Genomic DNA, 17,112 nt, shown 5'->3' with positions numbered 1-17,112 from the left:
TGCAAAGTCACTCTGTCATTCTTTGATCATATATAATCTGCAGAATCACCATACATCACCCCTTCACCAACATCCTGCTTTGGTGTAGAACATTTGTTACAAATTATGAAAAAAAAATCATAAAAATACTACTACTAGCTATGGTCTATAGCATACATTCATTCTATTTTTTTCCACACATCTGCATATTAACACCATGTATTACTATTGTACATTTGTCATACTTCATGAGAGAACACTCATATTTGTACTTTAACCACAGTCCATCATTTACCATATTGTTCACTGTGTTATACAGTCCCATGCCTTGTACAATCCATCTAAAGTGCACACTCAGTGGCTCTCACTTTTATCACCGAGTTGTGCTGTCATTGGCTCAGTAAATTTTTGAATGTTTTCCTTAGTTCAAAAGAAAGATTCCCATAGCCCCTATTATTGACCCTTAGCATTGATATAGTACTTTTTTGACATTGATGCAAGAATATTACAATATTGCTGTTAAGTATAGTCATAAGTTACATTAATTTGTATTTTCCCCATATATCACCATATCTTATCCCCTTGTAATAGTGACATACATTTGCTCTAGTTCATAGAAGAACATTATTGTATTTGTACTATTAACTAGAATCCTTAGCCACAACTGGGTACACTATGTTGTTTAGTCCCTAGATTATTCTCTACCTCTCTTTCAATTGGCATTTATGTCCCTAAATAACCCTTTCAGCCTCAATCCCATTTATAAAACAAGCACGTTATTTATACTCACTGTAATGTGTTACCATCAACTCTATCCATTTCCACACTTTTACAGTCAAGCTAATTAAAAATTCTACATACATTAAGCATCATTACACCCTCAGTACCCTTTCTAAGCCCGCATCCTATTTCCTGGTAACCTATACTTTAGGTTTTTTAAAAACTTTTTTTTAAAATTGAAGTTTATCATTCATAAATGAACCATAAGTGTGAGATGGCATCTCATATCATTTTGATTTGCATTTCCCTAATAGCTAGTGATATTGGAACATTTTTTCATATCCTTTTTTTAAAAAAAAGATTTTATTTTATGTATTTATTTCTCCTCCCCCTTGTTGTTTATGCTCACTGTCTCTGGGAACTGAACCTGGGATCTCCCCTGTAGAAAGGAGGTGCTCAATCACTTGAGTCACATTCGCTCCCTGCTTGTTGTGTTTCTCATTGTATCTCCTCATTGTGTCATCTTTTTGTGTCAGCTTGCCATGCCAGCCCATTGTATCAGCTCGCTCTCTTGCTCGTCTTCTTTAAGAGGCACTGGGAACTGAACCAGGGACCTCCCATTTGTAGGCATGTGTCCAACTGCTTGAGCCATGTCTACTTCCATTCATGTGCTTTTTTACCATGTATATTACCTCTTTGGAGAAATGTTTTTTTAAATTTTTTGCCTATTTTTAAATTGGACTTCTTGCCCTTTTATTGTTGAGTTGTATAATCTTCTAATATAGCATGGAAATCAAACCCTTATCAGATATGCAGTTTCCATATATTTTTTCCAATTGAGTAGGCTGCCTTTTCACCTTCAAAGAACTTGATAAAGTTCTTTGAATCCCAAAAGCGCTTAAGTTTGAGGAGGTCCTATTTATCCACATTTTCTTTTGTTGCTTGTGCTTTGGGTGTAAGGTTTAGGAAACCACTACCTATCACCAGATCTTGAAGATGTTTCCCTACATTTTCTTCTAGAAATTTTAAAGTTCTAGCTTTCATGTTTACGTCTTTGATCCATTTATTTTTCATTTTTAATTTTTTTGAGGTACTTGGGCTGGGGATTGAACCTGGGACCTCATAAATGGGTAGCCAGGACTCAACCACTGAGCCACATTGGCTTAACTGACTTGGTTTTATCATTTGTTTTTTTTTTTTTTAAAGAGGCACTGGCAACTGAACCCAGGACCTCCCATGTGGTAGGTGGGTGCTCAACGGCTGGAGCCACATCCGCTCCCTTTTTTGATCCATTTTGAGTTAATTTTTGAAGAAGTTGTGAAATAGGGCTCTTTTCTCTTTCTTTTAGCTACAGTTACCAGTTCTCCCAGTACCATTTGTTGAATAGTCAGTATGACCCAGCTGGGTGGGCTTAACAGCCTTGTCAAAAATCACTTGACCATACATGTGACAATCTGTTTCTGAACCATCATTTCTGTTCTATTGGTCTATATGTCTATCTTTATGTCAGTAGCATGTTGTTTTCTTGTTTTTTGAGTTTTTATTTTTACTACTGTAGCTAGGTAATATGATTTAAAGTCCAGCAGTGAGAGTCCTCCAGCTTTGTTCTTCCTTTTTAAAATGTTTCTGGCTATTAATGGCCATGCACCCTTCCAAAAGAAATTTGATTGGTTTTTCCAGTTCTTTAAAAAAGGCTGTTGGAATTTTTATCAAATTGTGTTGAATCTGTATATCAATTTGGGTAGAGCTGACATCTTACCAATATTTAGTCTTCCAATCAATGAACATAGAATGTTCTTCCATTTATTTAAGTCTTCTTGATTTTTTTTTAGCAGTGCATTTTAATTTTCTGACACAGCTCCTTTAGTCCTTGGTTAAGTTTATTCCTAAATATTTGTTCTTTTAGTCACTATTGTAAATGGAATTTCTTTTTCTGACTTCTGCCTCAGACTTCTCATTACTGGTGTATACAAACACTACTGATTTTTGCATATTAATCTTGTATCCTTCCATTCTTCTGAACCCATTTATTCTAGTAGCTTTGTTGTATATATTTTCAGGATATTCTTGGTATAGAATCATATGATCTGCAAATAGTGAAAGTTTTGCTTCTTCCTTTCCAATCTGGACACCATTTGTTTGTTTGTTTATTTATTGCCTGATTGCTTTGTCTAGCACCTCTAGCACTGTGTTGAACAACAGTGGTGACAGTGGGCATCCTTGTCTTGTTCCTGATCTCAAGAGGACAGTTATCAGTCTTTTACCATTGAGTATAATGTTAGCTGTGGGTTTTTCATATATACCCTTTATCATGTTGAGAAGGTTTCCTTCAATTCCTATCTTTTGGAGTGTTTTTAACAAGCAAGGGTGCTGTATTTTGTCAAATGCCTTTTCTGCATCAATCAAGATGATCATGCGATTTTTATTTTTCTATTTATTAATTTGATCCATTACACTAATTGATTTTCTTTTGTTGAACCAAACTTGTATGCCTGGGATAAACGCACTTGGCCATGCTAAATAATTCTTTTAATGTGTTTTTGGATATGATTAGGTGAGTATTTTGTGGGAAAAACACACTTGGTCATGATGAATAATTCTTTTAATGTGTTTTTGGATATGATTAGTAAATATTTTGTGGGAAATTTTTGCATGTTTATTTGTTAGGGAAGTGGGTCTATAATTTTCTTTTTTTGTGATATTTTTATCTTTTTCCCATTGTGTAAGTTGTTCTTTCAGTTTCAAGATGAAGTCCTTGAGGGACAAAAGTTTTTAATTTTGATGAGGTACCATTTATGTATTTTTCTTTTGTTCCTTGTGCTTTGGGTGTAAAGTCTAAGAAACCATTGCGTAACACAAGGTTCTGAGATGCTTCCTATATTTTCTTCTAGGAATTTAGTAGTGCTAGCTCTTTATTTAGGTTTTTGATCCATTTCAAACTGATTTTTTTCCAAATTGGTTTTGAGGTAGAGGTAGGGTTCCTTCTTCTTCTTCTTCTTCTTTTTTCTTTTATTGCAAGTGAAGATTCACATTTCCTAGCACATTTGCTCTTCCCCAGTTGTGTGGTCTTTGCCACCTTGTTAAAAATCAGTTGGCCATAAATGTGAGTATTGATTACTGAGGTCTCAATTCTATTCTAGTGCTTGTCTTTGTGCTAGTACTATGATGTTTTGATTATTGTGGCATTGTAGTAAGTTTTAAGATTGGGAAGTTTGATTTCTCCACCTTAATTCTTCTTTTTCAAGATGGCATTAACTCTTCAGGTCACCTTACCCTTCCATATAAATTTGATGATTGGCTTTTCCATTTCTGCAAAGAAGGTTGTTGGAATTTTGATTGGGATCTCATTGCATTTATAAATCGCTTTGGGTGGTACTGACATCCTGACAATATTTAGTCTTCTAATCCATGAATACAGAATATCCTTCCATTTATTAATATCTCATTTAATTTCTTTTAGCAATGTTTTATAGTTTTCTATGTACAGGTAATTGACATTCTTGGTTAGGTTTATTACTAGATATTTGATTGTTTCATTGCTATAGTAAATGTAATTTTTTTCTTTATTTCTTCTTCCAGTTGTTCATTGCTTGTTTATATTAACATTACTGATTTTTGGGTGTTGATCTTGAACCCTGACACTTTGCTGAGCTCATTTACTAGCTCTAGGAGCCTTGTTGTAAATTTTTCAGGATCTTCTGTGTATAGGTTCATATCATCTGCAAATAGGGAAAGTTTTACTTATTCCTTTTCAATATGGGTTCCTATTATTTCTTTTTCTTGTTTAATTTCTCTGGCAAGAACTTCCAGTACAGCATTTAACAACAGTGGTGACACTGAGTATCTTTGTCTTATTCCTGCTCTTAGAGGGCACTTTCCATCTTTCACCATTTACTACTAGCTGTGGTCCCTCTGTTGGGATTCTTGACACCTGAATGGCAGTTCTCCTCATTACTTTCGGATGAAGGTAGGGGTTCTGGCTCCCCATGTGGTCTCTATTCACACTTTGGTGTGGATGGCTTCTTTGCCACTAGGTGATGGTGAAAGTCCTGTGTCTCCACTTGGTCTTCTTTGACATACTCCTTTGAGAGTGTTGGCATACCTTTTTACTGTATTGGAAGCAGGCAGGTTTAGTTTCTCCCTTGGCCTTTGTTGACACAGGTGGTGTTTGGCGGGAGTGGACTAGTTAGTGTCTAAAGTTTTTTGTCTTACTGCGCTTCCCCTATCCTGGTCCTTTGGCTAGAAGGAGCAGTTTTTTTTTCCTGTACCTTTTCATGTTTCTGTGCTGCTGGCTTCTTCAGAGGCAAGTCTGGGATATATGAGGCAAAAAGAAAACTCAAGAACTTACCAATGTTGTTCCTTGGGTTTCAGTGTTGATCTGTCTTCTTTCCACATTTCAGTCTTATGTTTATTTTAGATATAGTTTTAAGTTTTTAGTTATATCTACTTGAGGGAATAGGGTAAAGTATGTCTTTTCCATCTTTGTGGAATAAGTTGTCTTTTAACATCACAAAATTAAGATCTTTTATATGCTGTGGAAGTTAGGGGTTATTGTAAACAAGAATGGGAAAGTTGTGGAGAGAGAGAGATAAAAGGGGAAAGAGAATCTCTGCCCTCCTAAAAAAATCTATGAGGCTCGACTGAATATCTGTGTTCATTTATTCATTCACTTATTAAGCAAACACTTATACTTTGACAATTGTATGCCTGACAGTGTGATGGGGCTAGGAATGCAAAGATAAGTAAAATTATTTTTGCCCATTAGGAGCTCAAGATAAACAATTACAACATCTTTTGGTAAGTGAACTGGGTTCTGAAGAATGAGTAGAAGAAGTTCTCTAGGTGAACTATTAATAGCGTGATCTAGATGATCCAGGCAGAAGAAATGACTTGTTTAAAGGCAGAGAAGCATGAAAGTTATGTGGACTTAGGAAAATAGCGAGCACTGGTGTGAAAATAGTAAGGGGATTATAGGAGTGAATGGTGGGAGATTAGGCTGGAAATATAGGTTGGGGTCAGATTGTGGAGGACTTTAGTATATAATGTATGCCAAAGCATTGTATACAGGCATAGAAAGTAATCCTTAAGCAATTTGAGTGAGCATTTTAATTAATGATTTCTATTGTTTCTATGTCTATATGTATCCAGTAATATCCTTTACTTGTGTGGGTGTAAGATTTCCCACTCTGCCTTCATCTCACTTTTCCCTTCTACTTTTTCCTATATGATCTTCTGTCACTACAAATGGGGGAGAAAAATGTTCACTTAAACATCTACAGTTACTAGATAGAAATGTATAAATATAACAGATGTACAAGTACTGCTCAGGATTAAGTTATTGTTTCAAATCTGTTCTCACAGACAGTTCCATTTTCCCTAGTTGTGAGTGTATGTGTTTAAATATAGTAGCACCCAGTTAGTCCTAATAGTCACCTCACAATCCCTTCACTTTACAGTTATTTCAGCCTACTTCTCAACGGAAACTTCTCATAGAATCTAGTAGACTTGTATACTAACAGGGCTATATTAATTTTAGGAAAAAATCCATATTTTCTACCAAGAAATGGGAATGTATGATTTGAACTCATTATACTAAAATAGATAAAATGTTCTTTATCATGTAAAATGTTACATTAATTTTTCATGATTTCTTCTTCATCTACATCTATGGTCAGTATTTCTCCTTGTCTTTAGGTATATCCAGTAATATTTGCACACTCTTCCCCTCTTCTTGTAATAGCATATCTTCAAACCTTATAGTATTCGCAGTGTATTGGTATATTTAAAAAGCCCATATACAATAACACTTTATTTTTATGCTGTCTAAATCTTTTATTTAAAGACATCTGGTATGTTTGGCTCAGCGGACAAAATATGACAGTGCTGAAAAGTACTATTAGCAATTCTTATGACTTTCTACATATTTTAAGATGTTTATGGCAGAAATTACATACTGTGGTGGATAGAGTATCAGACTAAGAAAAAAAGTATTACTGATACGATATTACTTACCTTGGGAAATCAATAGACTTTTGTATGATTCTGATTTTTCCCCACAGTTCTATAGTTTTAAAGGTGGAGAAATTGCCCCAAATATATTCAAAATAGGAATACTGAGATTTTAAACAATTCTTTGGTCTTTTTATACAAAATAAAATATTGGTACCATTAATGTTTCTGAAGTAGCTCACTTGAATTTATTTTCCCATAATGATTATAAATAAGTCCTCTATATATCTAGTAACAAATTTTGGTTTGAACTTCTATTTGAATTATAAATAAAAATATAATATTGAACTGTACTTTCATTTGTTATAAAAATTCTTTGATATCAAAATGTTTAGGTATTAAAATGTATTAGGCTTAAAATTAAATTTGAAAAATTATAAAATTTCCCATTTTACTGCTCTTAGTTCTTATTTAGCAATATTACTGTACTAAATGCCATCTGTGTAATAAAGTCATGGTAAGTAATGTTATTGTATTTGATGTACATAAGAACCAGTTCACAGTGTGGTATTTTAGCTTGTGTGTACTGTCCTCTGCTGGATGGAAACTTCATCCTGGTTCAAATGAGTAGCACCTTGCTGCCTTAAAAGTAATTTATTTTGCTTAAACTCTGAAAGTTTTTGTGTTAAATTTGTTAAGAGTAGGGTGAAGAAACTTGGCACTCACCAGCCAGATTCTCTCAGATATGAAAGATTCTGGCAAGTTCTTTGATTTGTAGAATAATTTCATTATTAATGTTCCACAATTATCTGGGAAACTTTAAAAAAAGAAGAAACAACTTATTTAACTGTTGTATGACTGTATTTATATTTACTTATGTACCTATTATTGAAGCCAGTGACCAAGAGCCAGACAAACCAGGGTAATTGATAGGCCATGGTCTTCGGAAATTTTGGGTATGTTGACTGACATTGCAATTTTTGTGCTTTTCTCTTTCAAACTCAGGTTATTTTAAAAAGGTACATGCTTAATAGAAGTGCATGAGAAGAGGAATATTGGATTTGATCTTATTCATAATACACATGCCAGATATATTTTGCTTTCCTGAAAAAGTTGTACTGTCTTTACTCCTTCTCTAAATCTGTTGTCTTTCTTAGCATGATACCAAAGGCAAAAATCCTGAAGAAAAGACTGAGAGATTTTACTGCAAGAAATTTAAAGCTTCTGTCTGTCCAAATCCTCTATAAACAATATTGAAAGACAGTTGACAACTAGGAACAATAGATATAGCACATATGATGAAGAAAGGGTGAAAATCCTTCTTAAAAGAGTTCTTAAAATATAAAAGACTGTACATATCTGACTGTCACGTCATCTGGAGAGCTAAGCACTATTATCTTTATTTTACATATAAATTAAGGCTTGGAGAGGTCTTACAGTTAGTGATGGATGAAGACCATCAGGTAGTCTGACCCCAGAGCCTATATTCTCAATCACTATATTACACAGCCCTCTGTTTCCATAGATGACCAAAGACATGAAAGGTAATTCACAAGGGAAGGCATACAATGATCAGTAAATATATGGAATTTATTTATCCTCTCTAACAACCAAATAAATGTAAATTAAAATAATGAGAAAACATCTTTGTCTAATAAATTGGCAAAAATTAAAAAACAATGGTCATTTTCAATTATTGGCAAGATACAGAAACCAGACAACTGATAAACCACCCCCTTTTTTTGGGAAAATTATAAAATCCTTAAAACTCTATATAGTTTTTAGCATTACAATTCAATTTCTAGTTATTGATCCTGGAAAACAGTTGTGTATATATGATATTAAATTACAAGGATGTTAGCTCAATATTTATATATAATAGCTAAAAATTGGAGAGAGCCAAAATGTCCAACCATAGGAGATTGGTTAAATAAATTAGGGTACATCTAAAAAATGAAATACCAGCAGTAATTTAAAATGATATTTAAGGCACCATTTAATGATGTTTTAGTATATATAATGTGTATTAAGAGCATAAATTGGGTCATAAAACCACTAGGATCCCATTTAAAATGTGAATTTTTGCATTAAAGACTGAGAAGGTTTAAACAAAAATATTAATAGGTTATTTCTAAGTGGAATTATGAGCAAGCTTTTAAAACAAATTTCTAAATTTTTTATAATAAAGAATTTTAATTTTTTAAAAAGGAAAAAGTTACTGTACAGTTCCTTTAAATTACCTCTTGTTGCATGTGAGATTTTTAAAAGCATAATCAGAGATGTGCAAGAAGGAAATTTTGATCCCTCTGTCACTGCTTTATTTCTAATGATTACTTTATGGTGGATCATTATTTTGGTCTTAAAATTGATACTTATGGGTAATGTTACTCCCAGGTATACTTGAGTGATTTTGGGTTATTCATAAGTTCCATGTGAATTTTTCTTGTCTCATTTGCTGGTCAAATTTTTATCTATTTTTGCTTCCTTGTTCTGTGAACATTCATATTTGCCTTTCTATTCCTTATTTTTCTAATATATTTTCTATATGTTATTATTTTTAAAATGTCTTTCCTATTTTTATATTCATTCTTTTAAACATATTCTTCCAGTAGCCATCCTTCAAGTCTTTCTATTTCCATGCAGTGAAAAATTTGCACCATTTGCATGGAGATTGTTGTGAGAAATGGAAGATTCCTACTTGCTTATTCAACGTAATATTGTTTAGCAGAATTTATATTATATAACGTAATTCTCAATAACTGGTAGTTTAATTTCAACATTTGTGTATAAACTTTCATCAAGGTATTTATTTTCTACTAATGTGGGACTTATTCGTTAGGTCTCATGCTTGAATGGTTTGACCTTTCTTCCCCCTGAGCAAATTATCTTTCTCCTCTGCTTTTGTTGAATTTTGTTCAATTTATATTTGGAGACATGGCACAGTGCTTTCAGCAGAGAAAGAACAAAAAATATCTCTGGTACTCATTCTCCACTTTATCTGATTCAAGTTAAAACAGCATTTGCTGAGTTTTCCATCTTGCTCATACATATGAGGCAGAGTAAAGCAGGCAAGGACCAGAGACCTTGAATTAATGTTTTAAAAACTGCGAGAAGTAGGTGAAAGGCGCAGTAGTCTAAATGGACCGATTTAGGGGTTTGATTAGATGCAGTTCTATCATTTGAACACTGAGTGGCACTAAAGCCTAGGTCACAGATAAAATATTGCCAATTCAAATTCTTAAGATTCAGGGGTCTATTGATGAGTAAAATGGTTTTGGACAAGTGCAAAAACTAAAAAAATTCCAAACAAACAAAAAACTGAAATGGATGGAAAAGTTAGTTTGGCAATTGATTATTTTTGGGAGCCAGAAGTTTAACCAAAATCTATTGTGAGAAGTAAACAACTATTAAGATGACTAAGCTCTCTGCATCTATTTTAGAATTTTTTCTCTGCTTATGGTCCATTTGTGTAAACATTATTTCCTGAGGAAAGATATTCTTTTAACTTCCATTTTTAAAATCTAGGATGTTTCCTCTATGCGCTGACTCCCAAATTTATCTCTAATTTTGGTCTCGTTCTTGAGACAGATAAGTAGCTAATTGCCTAGTCATGTAAAAAAATGAAATTATCTTTCCATTTAAACCTCTTCTTTTTCCTGCATTTCCTATTTTGTGCTAATAGCACCAAATTGATTTATTCACCCGCTCAAGAAGATTAAGAGTCATCTTTGATTTTTCCTTTCATTTAAGTACCTTCCCACACCTAATCGCACACAGTTATAACAGGTTACTTGGTATTATCAAGTCTGCCTTTAAAATATTTCTACTGCTGATCTCACCACTCACTGATCATCCTCTGAATGATGCCCAAATTATGTTTCTAAAAATAAAACCAAACAAAAAAACCCACATAGCTGATCAAATCACTATTTTAAAAATTACTTTAAAACTGAAAACATTTTGCCCAACAATTTGTTATTAATATTGTAATTTTCAAACATACGGTAGAATTGAAAGCATGTACCCATGTACCCATCATCAAGAGTCTATGATTACATTTTTTTTAAGATTTATTTTTATTTATTTCTCTCCCCTTTTCCACCCCACCCCAGTTGTCTGTTCTCTGTGTCCATTTGCATGTTCTTTGTCTGCTTCTGTTGTTGTTAGCAGCACAGGAATCTGTGTTTCTTTTTGTTGCATCATCTTGTTGTGTCAGCTGTCTGTGTGTGCAGCACCATTCCTGGGCAGGCTGCACTTTCTTTGGCGCTGGATGGCTCTCCTTATGGGACGCACTCCTTGCGCATGGGCTCCCCTACGCCGGGGGGGGGGGGCACCCCTGCGTGGCACGGCACTCCTTGCGTGCATCAGCACTGGGCATGGGCCAGCTCCATACAGGTCAAGGAGGCTCAGGGTTTGAACTGTGGACCTCCCATGTGGTAGGTGGACGCCCTATCCATTGGGCCAAGTCCGCTTCCCACTACCATTACATTTTACAGTTTTTGTTATTACATATCAATCTATCACTATATCCATTCACCAATCCATCTCATATTTTTGTTGCCTTTCAAATTAAATTGCACTTATCAGTACACTTCACCCTGAATAATTCTGCATGCATATCATGAGCTACAGTTCAGTGTATCCTTGACCTGATCCCAGTCTTTGGAGAAAAGCCTTCAATATCACACCATTAAGTGTCATGTCAATTATTGTTTTATTATAGTTGTCCTTTATTTTTCTACTTTAATTCATTTTTTTTAAGGTTTACTCTATTTATTTAATTCCCCCCACCCCCGCCGTTGTTTTGTGCTTGCTATCTGCCCTCTGTGTGTTCTTCTGTGTCTGCTTGTCTTCTTTTTAGGCAGTACCAGAACCGATCCTGGGACCTTCTGCAGTGGGAGTGAGGTGCTCAATCTTTTGCACCACCTCTGCTCCCTAGTCTCCTGCATCTCTTATTGTCTCTCCTCTCTGTCTTTTTTGGTTGCATCATCTTGCTGCACCAGCTCTCTGCGCAGGCCAGCACTCCTGTGTGGGCCAGCACTCTGTGTAGGACAGCTCTCTGCTCAGGCCAGCTTGCCACATGGGCCAGCTTGCCTTTCATCGTGAGGTCCTGGGAGTTGAAATCTGGACCTCCTACTTGGAAGAAAGGAGCCCAATCGCTTGAGCCACATCTGTTTCCCTATAGTTGTCCTTTATCAGATTGAGAAATGTTCCTTCTATTCCTGGTTTGATAAGTAGTTATAATTATTTTTAATTGTGAATACACGTTATATTTGTTAAATACTTTTCCTGCATCTATTGAAATGTTATATATTTTATTAAAATGGAGGATTGTATTGATTGATTTTCAAATTTTGAATTTGAGTTTCTTGTTTAAAACACACTGCATCATAGTTTATCGTATTATAATGTAACATTTGTTAATATTTTACCAAGTATTTTTATGTTTTTCTTCATGAGGAATATTGGTTTGTAATTCTTCCTTCTACCTCCCTCCCTCTCTCCCTGCCTTCCTGCCTTCCCTCTCTTTCTTTTTCTTTTCCTCTTTTTGTAATGCATTTTTTAGGTCTTGAAATTAGAGTTGTTCTGGCATTACAAAATGAGTGGTAAGTGTTTCCACTTCCTTTAATTTCTATGATTTTGTGTAGGAAGGATAATATTTCTTAATTAATTTTTTTTGATAGAATTCACCTGTGAAACTGCCTGACCCTGGATTTTTTTCATGGGAAAGTTTATGATAATGACTTCAAATTTAAGAATAGATATAGGGCCATTTAGGTTTCTGTTTCTTTTTGTGTAGTAAACTTTTATAGGAGTTGTCTATTTCATCTATTTTTCAAATTTGTTGGCATGTAGTTGTTCACAATATTTTCTTATTTTCCTTTTACTCTCTGTAGTGATCTTCCCTCTTTCATTCCTGTTATTGGTAATTTGTGTTTTCTCTTTGTTTAAATTTAGTTTTTTGTTTTAAGATTTTTTTAAAAATTTATTTTTCTCCCCTCCTCCCCGCCCCCCAGTTGTCTGCTCTCTGTGTCCATTCGCTGTGTGTTCTTCTGTTTCCACTTGTATTCTTGTTAGTGGCACCAGAAATCTGTGTCTCTTTTTTGTTGTTGCATCATCTTGCTGCGTCAGCTCTCTGTGTGTGCGGCTCCATTCCTGGGCAGGCTGTGCTTTTTTTGCGCTGGGCAGCTCTCCTTATGGGGTGCACTCCTTGCGTGTGGGGCTCCCTTACGTGGGGGATACCCCTGAATGGCACGGCACTCCTTGCGCATATCAGCACTGTGTGTAGGCCAGCTCATCACACCGGTCAGGAGGCCCTGGGTTTGAACCCTGGACCTTCCAAGTGGTAGGCGGACGCTCCATCCATTGAGCCAAATCTGCTTCCCTGTGTTTTCTCTGTTTGACTTAATCAGGCTTGCTAGAGGTTTTTTTTTTAAATTATCAATTTTATTGATTTTTTTCTAAGAACCCTTGGCATTGATATGTTTCTCTGTTGTTTATCCTTTTTCTATTTTGCTGATTTCTACTCTTTATTCTTTCCTTATACTTGCTTTGAGTTTACTTTCTCTTTCTTTGCTCGGTTCTTTTTTTTAAAAATAGATTTATTTTATTTATTTCTCTCTGCTCTCCCCTCCCCCCCATTGTCTGCTCTTGTTCCATTTGCTGTGTGTTCTTCTGTGTCTGCTTGCATTCTCAGTGGCACTGGGAATCTGTGTCTCTTTTGCATCATCTTGCGTCAGCTCTCCGTGTGTGTGGTGCCACTACTGGGCGGGCTGTATTTTTTTCACACGGGGCGGCTCTCTTTGTGGGGTGTACTCCTTGTGCATGGGGCTCCCCTACGTGGGGGACACCCCTGCATGGCATGGCACTTCTTGCACTCAGCAGCATGCATTTACTGACTTATCAATTATTCTATCAATTGCTGAGAGAGGGGTATTAAAATTTCCAACTGTGATTGTAGAAGTGTCTGTTTCTTTTATTAACATTCCATTTTTTTGCTTCATATACTTTAAAGCTGTTAATATATGCATATACATTTATGCCTTTTCTCACTTCCTGGTGAATTTGTCCGTTTATCACTATGAAATGTCCCTATGTGTCTCTGATAATATTCTTTGATGTGAAGTTCATTTTATCTGATTTAACTAAAGCTATTCTACCCTTCATATGCTTACTTCCCCCCGCTTCCACTCCCATTCCATCCCCTCCTCTCTCTCCCTCCCTCACCCTGCTGTTTTTGTTGTCTGTGCCCAATCGCTGTGTGAACTTCTGTATCTATTTCTCTTTCTGTCTTCTCTTCTCGTTTTTTCTCCTTTAGGATTCACCATGATTCAATCTTGGGACCTCTGATGTGGAGAGAGGTTCCCTGTCATGTGCGCCACCTCAGTTCCTGGTCTCTGGTGTGCTTTACCTTGACTCTCCCCTTCGTCTTTCTTTTGTTGCATCATCATCTTGCTGCGTGACTCACTTGCGTGGGCACTAGTTCACCATGCGGGCACTCAGCTCACCGTGTGGGCACTCGGCTCATCATGTAGACACTGGCTCGCCACACAGGCACACTTTCTCTTTTTCTTTTCTACCAGGAGGCCCCAGGGATCAAACCCAGGTCCTCCCATATGGTAGGTGGAAGCCCTGTCACTTGAGCCTGATCTACTTCCCCATATGCTTACTTTTTGCATGGTGTGTTTTCTCTATACATTTATTTCCACCTGTGTTTTTACAGTTAAAGTGCATATCTTCTTTACAATGTACTTTTTTGTCCAGTCTATCTACCTCCGTTTTTCTTTAAGTGGAGTGTTTAGCCCATTAACATTTAATGTAATGATTGATATGGTTGGATTCAAGTCTGTCATTTTATTATTTGTTTTCTGTTTGTCCCCTCTTTTATTTCCCTCCTTTCCTACTTTAGTTTTGATTATTTGAATATTTTTTGGAAGTCCATTTTATCTATTGCATTTTTAGCTATTCATTTAGCCACTAACATCACCACCTAATTTCCTGTAATAAATTAGGAAAATATTAAAAAATAGAAATGCCCCAAATATTTATTAATTACTGTGGTAGTTTTAACATATATCCACAAATTCATTGATATTCCTTTATCCAGGAAGTGGAGACTAATTCTCCTCCCTTTGAGTTGATTCTGGACTTAGTAACTTGCTTATAACAGATAGACTATAGTAAGGGAAAAATAGTAACTTTTCAGTGACAAAACCTGGCAGATATTATCTCAAACAAGCAATCAAAGTCAACACCAAAATTGACAAGTCATGTTGACACCATGTACACCCTGATAGGATGCAAAGAGATGGGCATGTCACCTTTGTGATATTCTTGCCCCAAACACATAATCCCAGATTAATCATGAGAAAATATCAGACAAATCTAAATTGAGGGATATTCTATAAAATATCTGACCAATACTCTTCAGAAGTGTCAAGTCATGCAAAAAAAGGAAAGGTTGAGAAATGTCACAGACTGGAGAAGACTTAGGATAAATGATGACTAAATGCAATGTGGTAACCAGGATTAGATCTTGGAATGATAGCTGGATGAAACTGGTGAAATCCAGTAAAACTCATAATTTAGTTAATAGTGCTCTACTAATGTTAATTTCCTAGGTTTGCAAACTGTACCATGATTATGTAAAATATTAACATTAAAGGAAGATTGGTTATAGGGTATACAGTAACTATATCATCTTTACAACTTTTATGTGTATCTAAAATTATTTTAAAATAAAAATAAGAAAAGAAACCAAGAGGAATAAAATTTAAATGGAAAGGGAGAAGAACTGGTATGATTAAATTTATTGCCAAATCTTTTTTATTGTATAATCTAGTTTTCATTGGATTTAAACTATAGAAAGAAATTGCAATCTGTGAATTAATTGAGTTTAATAGTATCAAGTATAAAAATCCTTAGGATGAGTCCTCAAGAGAGTCAGAAGTAGGATTTGTATTTGGACTAATAACTAGTTTCTGCTTCTGGATTTAAATTTAATCAGCTGATTTTATCAGGATAAAATATTTTTGGTAAGCAAAAGATAATAAATGGAAATTTATAATTCTGTACCTGTTACTATGGATTTAATATCATTGACATAGGTAAACCTGTGCTATAACTCTTTATATGAAAAAAACTATTTTTCTTAAAATATTTCTTTTCTATAAAATGAAGGCCTATGGGATTTATATGATGGCCATATGTAAACTAGGCAACTATGCTAAAGTAACCCCTGACATTTTTGTGGTTGCATGAATTTATAGTCTCCATGATATTGAGATTGAAGGAAGAAAAATTACTCATCTTGACCTGATAAATTGATAGTAAATGCTACTTTAATATAAGTAAAGGAGTATTATTTGTAAGAATTCAAATATCAGACAAATAACAGTTTGATCAAGTCACTCTGCAGCTTCAAACCTTGTAAAGCCTCCCTCATGTTCATAGGATAAAACCTAAACTCCTTTAATTTAATCTAAAAAATCCTGCATGATATAGCCCATGCTTTTTTGACCAGTTTAATTTCTCACTTTACCCCTCCCTGAACTCCACATTACAGTCATACTAAATTTATTTAAAGTCCTACTAGAAAAGAAGGTCTTATACTAAGCTTGATTTTTTTTTAAGATTTATTTTTATTTATTTCTCTCCCCTTCTAGCTGTTGTCTGCTCTGTGTACATTTGCTGTGTGTTCTTCTGTGTCCGCTTAAATTGTCAGGTGGCACTGGGAAATTGAGTCTCTTTTTGTTGTGACATCTTGCTGCTTCAGCTCTCTGTGTGTGCAGTGCCACTCTGGACAGGCTGCGCTTTTTTTTTCATGTGGGGTGACTCTCTTGTGGGGTGCACTCCTTGTACATGGGGCACTTCTATGCAGGGGCGCCCCTGCATGTCATGGCACTCTTTGCACACAGCAGCACTGTGCATGGGCCAGCTCATCACATGGGTCAGGAGGCCCTGGGTATCAAACCCTGGACCCTCCATATGGTAGGCAGACGCTCTATCAGTTGAGCCACATCCACTTCTCTAAGCTCAATTTTATGCTCCTCATTTGTGTTTTCAGGCAACCTGTGCCTCCTCTTCTATTGTAACACTCATTCAACAACAATCAATATTATTAATTTAATAAATGTATAATAGGAAGAAAAAAAATCACAGTACTCTTATGAGTCCCAGAATTTAGTCTGGGTGAAGAAGAGAAAAACAATTGTATTGCGTCCTTTTTTCTTTTGCTGCTTTCAGAATGTATCTGCTTATAGACAAAATCTACTTACAGATATTTTTAGTGGGAGAGCTCTGTCTAATAATTTGACTTCAGATGTGGTACAGAAAATAGGAATAACAACTACAAGGATAACAATAACAACAAATATAACGGTAACGATTTTGCTGCTCAAACTTAAGAGTCAGGGTGGAGGATTCTTTTATTAGAAAACTGCTTGAGAAGTCTTTTTAATTTTT

This window comes from Dasypus novemcinctus, chromosome 7 (assembly GCF_030445035.2).
Source record: "Dasypus novemcinctus isolate mDasNov1 chromosome 7, mDasNov1.1.hap2, whole genome shotgun sequence".
Classification (NCBI taxonomy): domain Eukaryota; kingdom Metazoa; phylum Chordata; class Mammalia; order Cingulata; family Dasypodidae; genus Dasypus; species Dasypus novemcinctus.
The sequence above is the reverse complement of the archived record's forward strand: the minus strand, read 5'-3'. Positions refer to the sequence as shown.